The sequence below is a fragment of the Balaenoptera musculus genome, chromosome 17, assembly GCF_009873245.2.
Source record: "Balaenoptera musculus isolate JJ_BM4_2016_0621 chromosome 17, mBalMus1.pri.v3, whole genome shotgun sequence".
In the NCBI taxonomy this organism is placed as follows: domain Eukaryota; kingdom Metazoa; phylum Chordata; class Mammalia; order Artiodactyla; family Balaenopteridae; genus Balaenoptera; species Balaenoptera musculus.
This window is the reverse complement of record NC_045801.1, coordinates 49,601,640-49,615,633: the sequence shown is the minus strand read 5'-3', so window position 1 is coordinate 49,615,633 and position 13,994 is coordinate 49,601,640. Positions and strand designations below refer to the sequence as shown.

Here is a 13,994-nt window from a genome sequence, read left to right as displayed (position 1 = left end):
CAGATGTATAATATACCCAAACTGTATTTGGCTCATAGTACCCAATAAATGGTACTTCTTATATAACACAATATTCAGCTGAACAAATTTGCCTTCTACCTACTCAAATAAATAATGTCAATAATCAATGATTAAGGACACTGACTGACGTCAGTGTCCATTATTTGGATTACCTTTTTCTTTTTTTCATTCTTCTTTATTTTTATTTTTTTTAAATATTTTTTAAATTAAAAAAAATTTTTTTAATATCTTTACTGTAGTATAAATGCTTTACATTGTTGTGTTAGTTTCTGCTATATAACAAAGTGAATCAGCTATGCATATACTTATATCCCCATATGCCTTCCCTCTACCGTCTCTCTCCCACCCTCCCTATCCCACCCCTCTAGGTGGTCACAAAGCACCGAGCTGATCACCCTGCGCTATGGGACTGCTTCCCACTAGCTATCTATTTTGCATTTTTAGTGTATATATGTCCATGCCACTGTCTCACTTCATCCCAGCTTACCCTTCCCCCTCCCTGTGTCCTTAAGACCATTCTCTACATCTGTGTCTTTATTCCTGTCCTGCCCCTAGGTTCTTCTGAACCATTGTTTTTTATTAGATTCCATATATATGTGTTAGCATATGGTATTTGTTTTTCTCTTTCTGACTTACTTCACTCTGTATGACAGTCTCTAGGTCCATCCATATCACTATAAATAACTCAATTTCATTTCTTTTTATGGCTGAGTAATATTTCATTGTATATATGTGCCACATCTTCTTTATCCATCCATCTGTTGATGGACACTTAGGTTGCTTCCATGTCCTGGCTATTGTAAATAGAGTTGCAATGAACATTGTGGTACATGACTCTTTTTGAATTATGGTATTCTCAGAGTATATGCCCAGTAGTGGGATTGCTGGGTCATATGGTAGTTCTATTTTCAGTTTTTTAAGGAATCTCCATACTGTTCTCCATAGTGGCTGTATCAATTTACATTCCCACCAACAGTGTAGGAGGGTTCCCTTTTCTCCACACCCTCTCCATCATTTATTGGTTGTAGATTTTCTTTTTTTTTTTTTTTTTTTGCTGCCCTGTGCAGCATGTGGGATCCTAGTTCCCCGACCAGGGATTGAACCCATGCTCCCTGCATTGGAAGCATGGAGTGCTAACCACTGGACCACCAGGGAAGTCCCTGGTTGTAGATTTTTTGATGATGGCCATTCTGACTGGTGTGAGGTGATACCACATTGTAGTGTTGATTTGCATTTCTCTAATGATTATGATTAATGATGTTGAGCATCTTTTCATGTGCCTCTTGGTCATCTCTATATCTTCTTTGGAGAAATGTCTATTTAGGTCTTCTGCCCTTTTTTGGATTGGGTTGTTTGTTTTTCTGATATTGAGCTACATGTGCTGCTTGTATATTTTGGAGATTAATCTTTGTCAGTTGCTTCATTTGCAAATATTTTCTCCCATTCTGAGAGTTGTCTTTTCATGGTTTCCTTTGCTGTGCAAAAGCTTTTAAGTTTCATTACGTCCCATTTGTTTATTTTTGTTTTTATTTCCATTTCCCTAGGAGGTGGGTCAAAAAGGATCTTGCTGTGATTTATGTCATAGAGTGTTCTGCCTATGTTTTCCTCTAAGAGTTTTATAGTGTCTGGCCTTACATTTAGGTCTTTAATCCATTTTGAGTTTATTTGTGTGTATGGTGTCAGGGAGTGTTCTAATTTCATACTTTTACATGTACCTGTCCAGTTTTCCCAGCACCACTTATTGAAGAGGCTGTCTTTTCTCCACTGTATATGCTTGCCTCCTTTATCAAAGATAAGATGATCATATGTGCATGGGTTTATTTCTGGGCTTTCTATCCTGTTCTATTGAACTATATTTCTGTTTTTGTGCCAGTACCATACTGTCTTGATTACTGTAGCTTTGTAGTATAGTCTGAAGTCAGGGAACCTGATTCCTCCAGCTCTGTTTTTTTTTCTTTTTTTTTCTCAAGATTGCTTTGGCTATTCGGGGTCTTTTGTGTTTCCATACAAATTGTGAATTTTTTTGTTCTAGTTCTGTGAAAAATGTCATTGGTAGTTTGATAGGGATTGCATTGAATCTGTAGATTGCTTTGGGTAGTATAGTCATTTTGACAATATTGATTCTTCCAATCCGAGAACATAGTATATTTCTCCAACTGTTTGTATCATCTTTAATTTCTTTCATCAATGTCTTATAGTGTTCTGCATACAAGTCTTTTGTCTCCTTAAGTAGGTTTATTCCTAGATATTTTATTCTTTTTGTTGCAATGGTAAATGGGAGTGTTTCCTTAAAGGCCATATATGACAAACCCACAGCCAACATCGGTGTCAATGGTGAAAAACTTAAAAAATTTCCACTAAGATCAGGAACAAGACAAGGTTGCCCACTCTCACTACTATTATTCAACATAGTTTTGGAAGTTTTAGCCACAGCAATCAGAGAAGAAAAAGAGATAAAAGGAATCCAAATTGGAAAAGAAGTAAAACTGTCACTGTTTGCAGATGACATAATACCATACATAGAGAATCCTAAAGATGCTACCAGGAAACTACTAGAGCTAATCAATTAATTTGGTAAAGTAGCAGGATACAAAATTAAAGAACAGAAATCTCCTGTATTCCTATACACTAATGATGAAATATCTGAAAGAGAAATTATGGATTACCTTTTAATTTCTATATTGTTTATAGGTAGGTTACTCAAGAAATTTGAATACATACCCAATTTTGGAGGTCATGTGACTTTTCGTTACCAGCATTTATTATCAAGTAAGCAGAAAATTTTGAATACTTATCCAAATGTGGCAGACACTGAGGTGAGTGGCTTAGATCTCCCTTGCAAAAAGAACTGGCCATTCAGCTGAATGCCTTTGGATCTGATAGTTAGGCCAAGCAGTCAGCTGAGTGCCTTTTGTCGGGCCATGCTCTGTTTGGGCAGCTTCCAGGCAGCTTCCAGCTTCCTGACTGAGCACAGCAGGTACTGGATTCTGGCTATTTCTGCCCTACCTGGGACTTCTCTAGTGAGCAATCTTTGCTCTGGAGTTCCTTGTTGGGTTTGCCAAGACTCTGTGCCGGTCCTGCTTCCTCCCTCTTTATCTTTCACAGGTTTACTTCCCTCCCTGTAACTTTATCATAGTGTTTGCTTCCCATGGAACTCAAACTCAAACATAAGAAATAAAAGGATGTGACAAAAGTTTTTGAAAATGAGGAACATTTCGACACACAATTACTACTGATGAAAAAATATTGCAGTTTGAAGTATAAATAAAAACAGCCATAAGAAAAGCATACAATAGATTTTCTGAATAATTATAAATACATAGAGGTAAAATACCAAGGGAGATTTTCAAATATTAAATGTTTGGCCCCTTGGTTTAGATGGTCACTTCTTGTCAATATAAAATATAAACATTAATATTAAATTTTTCTGAATATTTTTAATTCAAAAAAATAGCACAGTTTACATGTTATAAATCTATTATTGTGTACACCAAGGCCACTGAATGTAAGTTTCTTAATTTAATGTAACTTTTTAGGCATCAATTTTCCATTATTTCCTATACAGAAATAAGTTATCCTTATATTCATCTATTTATATTAAAAGATCTTTTAGATTATCCATTTTACTATGTAAGAAGCAATGTATTTCTATCTTAAATGAACTTCATTAGCACTTCCTAAATCTTTCAAAAGTGATGATTTGTAAGAAGCATAAATAAATTGCAGTTTATGAGCATTTGAAATAAAGTAGTAATGCAAGTCACATAAACCATTTCTTAAGCAAAAGTTCTCTTTTTTGTCATCTTCTGGTACCACATATTTTAGACAACTCTTCTCTTTTGATTTACATCTTTTGTATGCCTTTCTTATTCCCAAATTTTATTACCCTCCTCATTTCTGCCTCAGATATTTTGGTTCCTATTCTATAAGAGATTTTTGCTTCTTGAAATGAAAATGTCAAATAGGATAAGTCCTGCTTAAAAGTTATTGAGTGATAGCAACAACATGAGACAACTTTTGAGACAACTTTTCAACTACTTAATTTTGACTACTACTGATTTGGACAACACTGAAGGTGTTTTTTAAATTTACGTCCAACTCTTGAAGGACATTACACCAGCTCAATTTCTAACATAGATATTTGATATTATTAACTCATAACCATTCATCCTGAACATGACTCATAATCAAGGATATAAACACCTGGCTTGATTGTGCTTATAAACCATTACTCTATTATACAGGATTTACCTGTATAATAATTTACCTGAGTGATATTCAGACAGCTGACTAGCACAAAATGTGTGGTACATTAAGTTGCTGGAGAAAAGCATATTACTTCCCTGAAGTGCAATACATTTTCTATTTCTGGGGCTTTCTCACTAAATAAACCAACATTTGAACATAAATAGAAGAGACTGACTCAGTTCACTGCTAAATATCAAGTAGAGGAATGAGGGTGTCTGTTTAGACATCATTATTCTAAACAACGCTAGGTATACCATGTGTCACATATACCAAACCATGAGACTGGTTAGCATGGAGTAGAAAGGCCCGCAGTTTATACAACCAGCCTTACACTCAAATATACACAGCTATACTGAGTAGCATCTTGACCAGTGAAAGGAGATATTAAGAACTGGCTTCTTAAGAAAAAACAAAAACAAAAATTATAGATGTGAGGTTGAAAAGAAAATTCCTTAAGATATTTAACTACTTACTTATACCTTGTTTCATTATGCAAAAATGTGATAAGATGGTAAAATATAAACAAAAATAAGACTAGGGAAATTAGAACAGAGAGCAAGAAATAGAACATAGATAAGTAATATAAAATAACAAATATGGAATTATTCAAAATGTGGGCGTCAAAATATGTTATATAGTCATTTCCAATATGAACACTTATTTGAAAATATAATCATTGTAAGTTGTAACATCTAAATTAAATTGAGATTATATAATTTTAAATATGATATCTGCAGTAAATGGATTAAGTCTATATTAATATTTAGTTAATTTCTCATGTTTGTTCTCAATAACACAAGAACTTTAACCAAGAAGAGAGGTTTCTGGGGCTGAGGCATCTCTGCTATATGGGGACACCCTGCTTGATTATCACTGGGCTTAAGTAAGTGACTGAACCAGAACAGTATTAATTTGGATGCTCATAATTAATATGCTGTGGAACAATGAAGGAATAAAATTTTACTACCCATGGTCACCAATATATTTAAATTTATGAAATACTTAAACTATTCCAACATAAACTGATGTGACAAGCAATAAACAACACATGTTTAAAATATGTAATTTGTTTCAACATATGTATATATCTGTCAGCATATCCAGCAGATCTATATAATCAAGATAATGAACATGTTCATCATCCTGAAATGTTTTCTTATGCTCCTCTGTATTCCATACTGCCCAATCTATCTCACTTGTCCTCAGGCAACCACTGAGGTTCTTCCTATCACTATAGATTATAGTTTGCACTTTCTAGAATTTTGTATTAATATAACAGTACAGCATGTACTCATTTGTTGTCTGATTTTTTTAACTCAGCATAATTATTTGAGCTTCATTCATTTATAGTACAAATCAGTAGTTCATCCTTTTTTATTGCTGAGTAGTATTCCATTATATGGATATTCCATAGTTTGTTTATCCATTCACCTATTGAGGATATATGACTAGTTTTCAGTTTTTGTTTATCACAAATATGTCTGCTTTGAATATTTGTGTAGATGTCTTTGCACAAATGTTTTCATTTCTCTTGGGAAAATGTCTGAGTGCAATGGTGTCTGCATGTTTAACTTTTAAAGGAATTGTCAGCTTGGCATGGTTGCTTTGGCATGGTCTGTCTTTTTAAATTTAGCCACTCTAACAAATATGTATCTTATAGTGGTTTTAGTTTACATTTCCCTAATGACTAATATTGCTTAGTATCTTTTCATGTGCTTACATGTCATCTGTACATTATCCTTGTTGAAGTTTCTGTTCAAACCCTTTGCTTATTTTTGAGCTGCTTGCTTTCTTTTTATTGAGTTTTGAGAATTCTTTACATATTCTGGATACAAATCCTTTTTCATATATGTGTTTGCAAATATTTTCTCTTAGCTGATGACATGTTTTTTATTCTCTTAGTGTCTTTGAAGAGTAAATTAAAAAATTTTTGATGTCCAATTTACCATTTTCTTTTATGAATTGTGATTTTGGCATTAAATATAAGAAATTTTGGCTTAAGCCATAGTCACATATATTTTTATCCTAATTTTTTCTAGTTGTTTTACAGTTATATGTCTTACATTTAGGTTTGGACCACTTAGAATTCATTTTTATATATGGTGAAAGGTGTGGTTTAGAATTTACTTTTTTGCATATGAACATCCTGTTTTCAGCACCATTTGTTGAAAAATTATCTTTTCTCCACGAAATATTCTCTGTATTATTGTCAGAAATTACTTGTTCATATATATTTTTAGTCTATTTCTAGACTCTTTATTTTGTTTCACTGATCTAGTTTTTCTATCTTTACACCAAAGACACACTGTCTTGATTAATGTAGCTTTAAAAGAAGACTTGATGTAATTCCCTGGTGGTCCAGTGGTTAGGAATCCAAGCTCCCACTGCAGGGGGTCCAGGTTTGATCCCTGGTGGGAGAACTAAGATCCCACAAGCTGCACAGCAAGGCCAAAAAAAAGAAATAAGACTTGAAATCAAGTAGTGTTTTCAAACAGGTTTTGTCTATACTAGGTCTTTTGAATTTGCATATGAATTTTAGAATCAGCTTAACAGTTACTACAAAAAAAACCTGCTGAGATTTTTATTGTGATTGTTCTGAATCTATAGATAAATTTGGCAGGAATTGACATTGTAATAATATCAAGTTCTTGAAACCATGAATAAGGCATATTTGTCCATTTGTCTTCTTTACTTTCATTTAGCAAATTTTTATAGTTTTCAGTGTCTAGGTCATACACATTTTATTTGGATTGATCCCTAAATATTTGATATTTCTGATGTCATTTTAATTTTTTTTAAAAAGTTCAGTTATTGATTATTCTTTGCTAGTATGTGACGGGAGACAATTCTCCCTAGGTCACTTGCTTCTCAGCATGTCTTGTGAGCAGAGGCACTGATAATGCCTTTCTTTTGGACTTTATTTCCAAAGATGTTTGTATATCAACAATCTTGGGTTATAGAGAAAACATCTCCCTCCACAATAAAGGGATGGTTTGTTTACTCTTCAATTAAATAAATAAAAGGCCCCCTCTGGGGAAAAGTTAAGCAGCTTACACCTTATTGACGAAGTGAGAGAGTGGCATTGACATATATACTCTACCAAATGCAAAATAGATAGCTAGTGGAAAGCAGCTGCATAGCACAGGGAGATCAGCTCAGTGCTTTGTGACTACCTAGAGGGGTGGGATAGGGAGGGTGGGAGGGAGACACAAGAGGAAGGGGATATGGGGATATATGTATATGTATAGCTGATTCACTTTGTTATTCATCAGAAACTAACACAACATTGTAAAGCAATTATACTCCAATAAAGATGTTAAAAAAAAATTTAGGTTCTCTAAGCTTGTGACTCCTCTCCTGCATGTAACTGATTACAAGTATAGGTGTTAACAGGCCCAGTTCACGTCACCCTTTGAGAACTGGGGCTCAGGGAACTCATACAAATGGCTACTGCTTTTTTTTTTTTTTTTTTTTTAATCCTAGGTAAGAATTTTCTTTTAAAATTTATTTAATTTATTTATTTTTGGCTGCATTGGGTCTTCGTTCCTGCACACGGGCTTTCTCTAGTTGCGGCAAGCAGGGGCTACTCTTCCTTGCGGGGTTCGGGCTTCTCATTGTGGTGGCTTCTCTTGTTGTGGAGCACGGGCTCTAGGCACACGGGCTTCAGTAGTTGTGGCACGCAGGCTCAGTAGTTGTGGCGCACAGGCTTAATTGCTCCGCAGCATGTGGGATCTTCCCAGACCAGGGCTCGAACCTGTGTCCCCTGCACTGGCAGGCAGATTCTTAACCACTATGCCACCAAGGAAGCCCACTACTGCTTTTGAGTCTTTCTTTTTCTCTGAGTCAGGAATCTCATGTCTTCTGCCAACATTCATGAAAGTGTGGCAGGCTAACTTGCTAGCTTACAAATACGGTAAAGTCTTAGAACCTTCACAATCTTGAAAACATATAGAAGTACAATTAATCATTTTTTAATAGTTTTTGTTTGGTTGGTTGGTTTGTTTTAATTTTATTTATTTATTTATTTTTGGCTGTGTCGGGTCTTCGTTTCTGTGCGAGGGCTTTCTCTAGTTGCGCAACGGCAAGCGGGGGCCACTCTTCATCGCAGTGCGCGGGTCTCTCGCTATTGCGGCCTCTCTTGTTGTGGAGCACAGGCTCCAGACACTCAGGCTCAGTAATTGTGGCTCACGGGTCTAGTTGCTCCGCGGCATGTGGGATCTTCCCAAACCAGGGCTTGAACCCGTGTCCCCTGCATTGGCAGGCAGATTCTCGACCACTGCGCCACCACGGAAGCCCTATAATTAATTTTTGTATTATGGTCTTATATCTTGAAATTTTGCTAAACTCACTGATCAATTATAGATAATTGGTTGATGGCATCCAATTTTCTACATAGACAGTCATGTTGTCTGTGAACATATTGACAGTTTTACATTATGTTTATTACATTAGATAAAACCTCCAGTAAAATGTTGAATTGAATTGATAAGCATGGACACCCTTGTCTTGTTCCTGATCTTATGGGGAAAGTCAGACATTGCAAATTTTGCCTGGTTGGGTGAATAGTTTTATATCCCTATAATTATTCTTGAGCTTTGTTCTAGGACTGTTACTTAGAAACAATTTGATTACTTCAGGTGTTTTAAGATTTGTTAGGTAGGACTGAAACAGTGCTCCTTCTGGGATAATTATTCCCCACTACTTAGGCAAGACTCTTCTCAGTACTCTAGCCAGTGCCCATGGACAACCCGTGACTGGTAGGAACAAGTACTGTTAGCCCTATGCGAGGGTCAGGCATTGTTTCTTTTATATCTATCACAAGATTCTTTCTCCAGACTTCAGTTGCATCCTTACACACATATGCTGACCAATTCTCTCTCCCATCCCTTAGGAGTTTTCTTTGCTAATCTCTGGGTCTTCACTCTGTGCAGCTCTTTCCTCTGCATTACTTTGTCTTGTGAACTGTAGCCACCTTATTCTCACTTGACTCTCAGCTCTATCTCCTCAACTGAGAGAATCTTCTGAGTTCTGCTTGGATTTCTGTATGTTTGGCCACAGCCTGGAAATTCTTTCAAGACAGGAAACTGAGGCAGTTTCTGGGCTTATTTCTCTTTGTTTTTAACTCTCAAGATTCACTACCTTTATTCTTGATGTTCAATGTCGTGAAAATCATCACTTTATATACTTTGTCCAATTTCTGGTGGTTTTAGGTGTAAGGATAAATCTGATCCCTATTATTACATCTTGGCTGGAAGCAGAGACCACCCTTATACTACACTTTTACATATCAAAAAGCAATAAAATTCTATTAAGAATATACAGCTGATCACATCTATAGAAGGCAAGCAATATATGTTTTTATAATTGTGTACTGACAACTCCCACTGCATGTGACATACAAACACATACAATTTTGCCCAAAGTTGAAAAATTATACAAATTATACCAAAATATGAAGTTTTAATTGTATCTAGCAGCTTCCTATTCTTAAGATATTTATTAAAGTTCACTTGAATATAACATATGCTTTATTTATATTACTAAGACAATATTTATATTTTATAACTAAAATTATAATATTAGTTTATGGTTATATTCAAATCCACACCTTCAAATTCTTATGTAAGATGAAAGCAAGGCTAACACTAAGTACATTTAGGAAATATATGATTAAATAACTTTGTGTACCACCACGGGCATCAGGTAAGCAGAAGGAATAAAAGACTAAGCTAGTTAAGTACAAGTACTGCTGTATAGTACAGATTAGAAGAGAAAAACATAAAAGAGAAAGAAAAAAAAGGGAAAAAGGGCCAAAGAAAAGAACAACTTGGAGAAGAATAATGCTTAAATACATTAGTAACAGTTATCCAGGATGGCTGGTATAGGCTGAGACCAACGTGTATAGAGCTGTGAATACAAACACATAGTGGGACTTGAATTTTATTCTTCATTCATTCAATAATTATTTGTTTAGTGTTTACTACATTCCAGTCATTGTTTAAAACAGAGTTCAGCAAACTAGGACAAATGACCTGTTTTTGTACAGCCCATGATCTAAGAAGACTTTTTACATTTTTGAAGGTTAAAAAAAATAAAAGGATATGTAATAGAGATGGTATGGGCTTCAAAGGCTAAAATATTTCTTATTTGGTCATTACAGAAAAAGTTTGTCAACTCCTGGTTTAAGATCTTGGGGATACAACAGTATTTATTCATTTATTTATTTTTTACTTAGAAAATGTTTATTTTGTGGTTTAAGAGGCTTGCTTTCCCTGCCCGTCAGCTGAAAGATGTTTAGTGACACTTAATAAGTACTCAGAATAAGATTTGTTCTAAAGCTCTCTATATGCTATAACTGTATGCCCCCTTTGTTCATTATTTATTTATTTGTTTGTTTGTTTATTTTTTAACATCTTTATTCGAATATAATTGTTTTACAATGGTGTGTTAATTTCTGCTGTATAACAATGTGAATCAGCTATGCATATACATATATCCCCATAGCTCCTCCCTCTTGTGTCTCCCTCCCACCCTCCCTATCCTACCCCTCTAGTAGGACACAAAGCACTGAGCTGATCTCCCTGTGCTATGTGGCTGCTTCCCACTAGCTATCTATTTTACATTTGGTACTGTATATATGTCCATGCCACTCTCTCACTTCGTCCCAGCTTACCCTTCCCCCTCCCCGTGTCCTCAAGTCCATTCTCTCCGTCTGTATCTTTATTCCTGTCCTACCCCTAGGTCCTTCTGAACCATTTTTTTTTTAGATTCCATATATATGTGTTAGCATATGATATTTGTTTTTCTCTTTCTGACTTACTTCACTCTGTATGACAGTCTCTAAGTCCATGCACCTCTCTACAAATAACTCAATTTCATTCTTTTTATGGCTGACTAATATTCCATTGTATATATGTGCCACATCTTCTTTATCCATTCATCTGTCGATGCACACTTAGGTTGCTTCCATGTCCTGGCTATTGTAAATAGTGCTGCATTGAATATTGTGGTACATGACTCTTTATGAATTATGGTTTTCTCAGGGTATGTACCCAGTAGTGGCATTTCTGGGTCATATGGTAGCTCTATTTTTAGTTTTTTAAGGAATCTCCATACTGTTCTCCATAGTGGCTGTATCAATTTACATTCCCACCAACAGGGCAAGAGGATTCCCTTTTCTCCACACCCTCTCCAGCATTTATTGTTAGTAGATTTTTTGATGATGGCCATTCTGACCAGTGTGAGGTGATACCTCATTGTAGTTTTGATTTGCATTTCTCTAATGATTAATGATGTTGAGCATCCTTTCATGTGTTTGTTGGCAATCTGTATATCTTCTTTGGAGAAATGTCTATTTAGGTCTTCTGCCCATTTTCGGATTGGGTTGTTTGTTTTTTTGATATTGAGCTGCATGAACTGCTTGTATATTTTGGAGATTACTCCTTTGTCAGTACAACAGTATTTAAAAGAAAAAACAAAAAAACTAGAGAAAACCTTGACCTTATGAACTGATATTCTATTGAGAAGGATACAGATTAGCAATTAATAAGTGAAACATATAGTTTGCTGGATGATATGCAGAAAATTAAACAGGGAGGGAAATTGGACTGCTAGAGATGAGGTGGTCTCAAGGTCCATAGAGCAAGATGGGGATGATGGTCTTGGGATGAGAGTTAATCTGATTATCTAGACTTTGAGGTGATAAAGGCCATAAAGAGATGGTGGCAAGCTGAGACACTCATTTTGATTGTGACTATTGTGAGAAGGGTAGGAAAGGGAGTGGTGTGTCACCCAAATCTCAGGGTTCTAGGACTCTTAACTCTCCTGCCAATAATGAGATAGATACCAAGGAAGGGAGTGGTCTTATTGGAAACAACCAGAGCTTGTGGCTCCCTCTGGATAAGCAATGATGTTTGGAATAAGGGAGCTGATGTTCATAGCTGGGTTTGGAGAAGGTTTATTTGAAGGTAATGTGGAGAGTAAACTGGAGGAAGGAAACATCAACCAGGGTCCTTGGAGTGACAAAGTTCTAAGATTAGACATTTCCTGATACAGACAGTATATCAAGAAGACACCACTGGCAAGCTAAACATTCTAAAATTTAATATATATGTGACAAGAGACAGAGTTGTTCCTGTTGTTCGCATCACAACATAAGAAATACCTTATTGAGTCAAATCAATATTTAACCATATTGTTTTTATTAAAATGTTTGTTAAGCACATACTATGCACCCAACACTGTTCTGGGAACTGAAAATAGAGTGGTGTGCAAGAAAATATAAACAAGCTCCATCTCTCATGAAATTTATATTTGAATGCTGTAGATAATTTCAAATTTTTACAAGAGCTGTGCAAGTTGGAAGATACTGCTTTAAATGGAGTGGGCAGGGAGGGCACTCTGTGGAGGTCCCTTTTATGCCAGCTGTTGAAAGATGAAAAGGAGCTAGCCATTCCAGAGCGAGTGAGTGAGGAGAGACAACATGAAAAAAGTGAGAAGGCCCTGAGGCAATGAAGAACTGTAGGAACACTGGTTTATGACTGTGGCAATTTCTCCTCAGGCAGTTTTGTCAGACAGCACTATTGATCCTGTGATGAGACAGGGCCCCATGGGACAGCCCTCAAGCCATAGGCTGCCTAGGGTTTATTCTTCACTTTTTTTCTGCTGCTACCGAGCACAGGACCAAAGAAGAGTGTATGGGAAGATAATTTTTCTCCAAATATCATGCCCCTAAGATTCAGAACCTTTAGATGTATCCTTTCTTTGTCCACAATGGTACACTACATGTACATTGTCCACAATGGTAGAGTACATGGGTGGTTTGGACTTCACTTAAAATATCACAAGAGTCTCTCAAAAACTGTGTTTTCATTACTCTCCTCACTACTGTGAATTCTTCTAGCTTGATCTTGAGAATAATTGCTTTTTTTTTGGTTACTTCCTTTATACACTTATTATAGATAGCAGGAGGGCAGGAATATTAATAGTAATCACACCAGCAGCAGCAATAGTTGGCATTTATTGAGGGCTCACATGTACCAAGCACTTCACATGTAGTCATTAATTTAGTCTTTAAACTAATCCTGAGATGGGGAGAACTACTAATCCCGTTTTCCAGGTGGAGAAACCGAGGCAAAGGGAACTGAGTAGCTGTCCAGTTCTTACAGCTAGCAAGTGCTCAAAATTGGCAGAATGAATGCAGGATCATCATGTTCTTATAATTAATGTACTATACCCCTCTTTCTCAATTTATAATTTGTAAAGATAAATTCTGAGTATACACTTTCACTTTACATGGGTGGTTTGGACTTCACTTAAAATATCACAAGTGTCTCTCAAACCCTGTGTTTTCATTACTCTCATCACTGCTATGAATTCTTCTAGTTTGATCCTGAGAATAATTGCCTTTTTTTTTGGTTAAGATCCCTTTTCTTTTCCCTCAGTCTCAATCCTTATTTATGCTTATTCTCAGTCCTTTAGGCTCTTGGCCAATCCATTCAATCATATTCATTCTGCACTCTAGTTTTCCTCAGATTATGTTCTCTTCACAATTCTCTCAGTCCTACAACTCAGTCAGTCTGTGTTCCCTGTCCCCCCAATAGACTTAAGATTTATTGTTTTGAATATTAGCAAGTTTAGAAGATGGAGTACCAGTCACTTGACTTAAATTCACTTTACCAGATAATTTCACTTTTGCATGTTAGACATTAGTATTTGTGCAATTG

At 35.8% G+C, this 13,994-nt stretch overlaps 1 protein-coding gene across 1 annotated transcript in view; it reads right to left on the bottom strand.

Annotated features, from left to right (window-relative positions):
* MMP16 (matrix metallopeptidase 16) overlaps positions 1 to 13,994 on the bottom strand; it is a 334,023-nt gene that overhangs the window by 41,039 nt on the left and 278,990 nt on the right. The gene's annotated exons all lie outside the window — the stretch shown is intronic.